The sequence below is a fragment of the Cavia porcellus genome, unplaced genomic scaffold, assembly GCF_034190915.1.
Source record: "Cavia porcellus strain 051 isolate PalLab524CR breed Dunkin Hartley unplaced genomic scaffold, mCavPor4.1 scaffold_11, whole genome shotgun sequence".
NCBI lineage: Eukaryota > Metazoa > Chordata > Mammalia > Rodentia > Caviidae > Cavia > Cavia porcellus.
Window position 1 is genome coordinate 60,446,241 of NW_026947494.1, and position 5,101 is coordinate 60,451,341.

Here is a 5,101-nt window from a genome sequence, read left to right on the forward strand (position 1 = left end):
TAGATTCACAGGACAGTGAAAAAATAATAGAATTCCATAACCCTCCACTAGGTTTTTCCAGTGGTGACATAAAACTGCTATACAATATCAGAACCAGGAGAGTGACATTTGTGTAACACTATTAAGTACAATATTGCTCTTACTCAGTTTTTGCATAGTTTTTACACCATTCCTGTTTAGTAGTCCACTTCATGATAGAATCATAGAGTACTTGAGACTGGGTAATATTATACTTCTCACAGTTCTGGAGGCCAGGAAGTCCAAGATCAAGTTGTCAGCATATGATGAGGTCTTCTTTTTGCATTCTGGTGGGGCAGAAGGCAGAAAGGCTAAAAGAGACAAACCTGCATTTTCACATGACAAAAGAACAGAACAGAGTTAACTAACCCACTCCTACAAGTCCCTTTTATAGTGGCATTAGTCCATTCACAGGGCCCTGCCACTCATTCCTACTCCCTATGTGTGGCACTGGAGGTACATTTTCCAATGTATGCCTGAGAAGGGACACATTCAATCCACAGCAGGTTGATGGTACAGGAGTGTGCACGTGTGTGTGTGTGTGTGTGTGTGTGTGTGTGTAGTTCTATGCAGATTTATCCCACAAGAATCAAGGTTTGAAAGTCTCCCATTACTACAGAGGAGTTCCATTTACGCACATCTATCTTCCTCTTCCCTGTCCTCTGTGACAATTAACCCGTTCTACAGTTTTATCACCTCATAAATGTCACATAAATGAAATCATGCAACAGTAACACTTTAGGTTGACTTGACTTGACTTTTTTCACTAAGCCTAATAATAGTGACTCTGAGATTCAGTTTGCTTATACACAGGTATAATTTATTCCTTTTTATTGATTAGTGTTCTTTTTGTGAACATTCCCAAATTTCACCCACTGAAAGACATATCGATTTCTTTTTTCTCCGTTCCTCCCCCACCCTTTCCTTACCTTCCTTTCGCTGGGGTACATAAACCTTCTCTGGACATTTCTGTTCAGGTTGTTTTGTAAAGATCAATTTTTATTTCTCTTGGATAGTTACCATATAGAATACATTTGCTGGTCTTGCAGTAAGTGTATATTTAACTTTGTAAGTAGCTAAAAAACTTTGCAGAATTACTGTATTACTTTCTACTCACATCGATAATATAATAGAGATCAGCTTCTATGCACTTTTGCTAGTATTTGTTATTGCTATTTTTATTTAACTATGCTAATACTTAAATACCCTTTTACTTGTTTTTGGAAATATCTAATTCATTTTGCTGATACTATGATAACTCAGTGGGTATAAATTATCTTTGTACTATCTTCCTTAGTATGAAGTCCATGCCTTATTTTCTATTATGCTCTTTTTTAGATTTAAGATTGCATTTATCTATGGATTCATTTGATTTTTTTGAGACAGGTTCTCACGATAGTTCAAGCTGGGCTTCAACTCACTTTGGAGCCCAGGCTGGCCTTGAACTCACAGTGATCCTCTTGCCTCAACCTCCTAAATGCTAGGATTACAGGTATGTGCCATCACACCCAGTTTAAACTTAATATAAAATGATGTGTTGCCAACTTCTAATTTACCAATGTCCTATATAAGCAACCAAAAACTTACTTCAGGCTCTTCTATCTGGTCTCATAATTTCTTCCATGTAAAACACACTTGTCCCTAAAAGCACTGCTCTTCCTGCGGGGAAGGTCCCACTGGCTGCATTCCCCTTTCTCTTGAGGGAGAGAAGACACTGAATGGGCTGCACTAGTGGCCTCCTACTGGTCACCCACAGCATGAATGCATGAACCAGAATGCTGGAGACACTGAGTGAGTAGGATGGCATAATTCTACAGGTTTGCTGTACTTTTTCTGAAGCTAACCACTCTGCATGGTGACCTACAGACAGGATAAAGTACAGACTGCTATTTTACTTGCAAAATGAACGCTTTACTTTCAGACATAATCAAAGAACATTTGACAGGCTATTGCATGAAGTGCTTGCATGGCTGAGGTAGAACAAACTGGATGCAATTTACTTTCCCCCTCAAGCTCCTGCCTTTCTTCCTGAAGAGGTCCTAAATACTCACTACTAGTCTTAGGGTTGCAATGACAAGTAGGAAACAGAATCCAATTACAAAGGCAGCTCTGGGTTTCTGTGCTCCATACACTTACCCACAATTGCATCTTGGAAATGACATAACTCACAGTTACTGTGGGTAAACTGTTTCCTCTTATTTACTTCTAATCATGAGATTCTCTTTCCAGTTAACAAAATGTTGGAGATTTTTAGTGAAATTAAAGTTTTGTACTCTTTGCCTCTGCTTCTTTACCTATATACTAATTTACCATTTGTATTGACTTATGAAAAAGAATTTGAAGAGATGAACATCACAAACATACTGATGGATGCAGGAAGTTGAAGAAGATGGCATATCATGTGATTCCATTTATACGAAGTTCAAGAACATGTGAAACTGATCTGTGGTGACACAACTGAAAATAGTGGTTGGAAATGGGGTAACATTTCTTGGGAAGTGGCATGCAGACGTTTTCTGGGTGTTAAAATGTTCCATAACCCTAACCTAAATGGTGATTACACAGTTGTATATTTACCAAGTCGTACCCTTAGGAACTGGACACTTTATGTATGTTATTCTTTCACCAAAATTTAAATTAACTGAAATTTTAAAAAAGAAAAGAAAAGCTTGTTAATAAAATTACAAGCAATATAGTTTGGTTTTCCATTTCAGTTTCCAGGAATTTTAAATTTTTGCAAACTATCATTTTCTCCAACACAAACGAGACCCTGTTCTCACGTCTGTCTCTCCTTTTGCTGCTCCCAGGTTCTTAACTAGTTAGATTTATGTTCCAATGTCATGCACATTGTAACTGTTAAATTAAAATATTATGAAGTAGGGTGTGGAAGTAATAAAACTCTATTAAGACCAGTTTATGCCTTTTAAAAATCCATGATCCCTTTCACTCATATGACATTTTTCATTCCTTTAAAAAAAAACTGGATCCAAGGAATTTTGCATGCTGTGGGTTGACATTTAGTTAATAGCGTCTTTTCCTGAGAGTCCAGCTTCTTGAATTAACATGATCAAGAACAGGGACCTGATGATACTTATGTGTACATCTGGCTCTTTTCCAAGACTTCAAGGTCATCTTTATCTCAAGGAAACAGTGTGTTTCAAATTTTTGCAAAAGTATCAAGTACCACCTTCTCACCAACAAAATGAACAAACAACTCTCCCCAAACAAGATCTGTGGTTGTAATATATCTGTTATTTTTCATTTGCTTCTCTAATGTCTTGTGTCTGGAGTCTTTCCTATTAAGCCACAAGAAAGAAAAATACATGTAGCATAAACCACGAGGAGAGAAGTGACAGTCTGTTCAAGGAACCGAGTCAGAACTATAAATTCTTAATAGTAGGGGATGAGCTGAGGAGGAAGGAAGGCCACTGAGGCTTACAGGAAGAATCTGTCCAGGAACCTAGTGGGTGCTCAATATACATTTGTTTAAAGAAGAGGCTGCTACAAATTATTTATGCAAGCAAGGAACGCGCTGCCACTATCATGGGTCCCACAGCATCTGACCCACTGTCTTCTTCCCAAATGCTTGGCTTGGGAATTTCATGTTGACGGAGGGGGCAGAGCTGTGAGTACAAAATGTGAGACAGAGACAGACAGATGGAGAGGAAAATACGGAGCCCAGCGAATGCAAAGGCTGCTTCCCGAGACACAGGGGACCTTGGCGCCTTTTCCACCCCGCTGCCCCAGCGGCAGCCCTCTGTGTGCTCCGAGCAGTGGGCCTGCCTTCAGCGAGGGAGAAGCGGGGCGCGCAGGCCGGTGGGAGGGAGCCGGCTCCGACAGGTGGGGAGGTGGCGGACTTTTGTCTCCGGGCCGGAGGAACAGGGTCTGGCCAGCCGCTCCGGGCTCCTCTAATTAGACGGGGAGCAGGGTGGCATCGGTTCCCAAACGTTTTAATCGCGCCTCTTTCAGTGGGCAGGGATAAATGTAGCCACTGTTGCTCTGCGCTGAATGGGTCGCCGAGGCCCCGCCGGCCCCCAGCGTGGCCATTCAGGGCTCCTTTCATAGCCCCGCGCCGCTCAGCCCGGGCTCAGCACTCTGCCAGCGCCCCTAATTAGTCTAATTAGACAGGAGGAATCCGAGAGGGGAAGACGGGGAGATGCTCGAGGCTGCCAATCTTGGCTGATGTGGGGCTTATTCTCCCCAGAAAGAAAAGGCCGCGGAGGAGGAGCCGGCAGAGCTACCCCGCAGCCCGCGCCCTGCCGGGCTCCGGCCCGGTCAGCTCGGTGTCCGGCCTGCCTGTCCAGGAGCGGGAGGCCAGGCCGCGACCGGACACAACCCCCCGCCCAGCCGCGGCCGCCCCTCCTCACCGGGAAGTCCTGGGCACGCAGTCCGCGCCTCGCCTCTGCGCCCCGCGCGCCACGTGGCCGCTCCGCGCTCGCGGGCGACATCGGGTAGCGCCCGCCCGGACCGCCGGGGCCCACAAGCTGGGGACGCGGGCGGCCCGGCCCCTGCGCGCCCTGGCCTCAGGCCGCTCCCCGCGTGGCTCCTTGTCCCGCGCGGACCCCACCGGCGCGCGTCCCCTGCGCTCGCTTGCGGGCGCGGCCGACGGGGCAGGGAAGCGGCTGCCCGGGTGGCTGGAGGACGCTGAACCCTTAATTGTGCAATAAATCAGGCAGGGGAGTGCGGTGGAGTTTGTGCAGGTGTAAAAACAGAGGGGAGCCGGCCGAGCCGCCGAGCGCCCGGGCAGGTCAGCACCTCCAGCAAACACAGTCCGCTGACAGCAAAATAAACAGCCGCCGGGAGGAGCGAGGGGCAGGCGGGCCACCGGCGGGTCGGTGCGGGGCTGTTTGGGGGGAAGGCCCGCAGGGAAGGGGAGACCCGCAAACTTCCCTTCCGCGGGAGTGTTGGACGGCACCGCCGGGCAGCGCGCGCCGCACCCGGGCGCCAGGGCCACGCCTGCCGCTGGTGACCCGGCCAGGCCTCTGCGCACCGCTCCGGACCGGGCAGGGGAGCCGGTCCTGGTGTCCCCTGCCAGGCGACACGGCCCATAAACCGTCCAGTCCTGCTTCACTTCCAAGAGCTG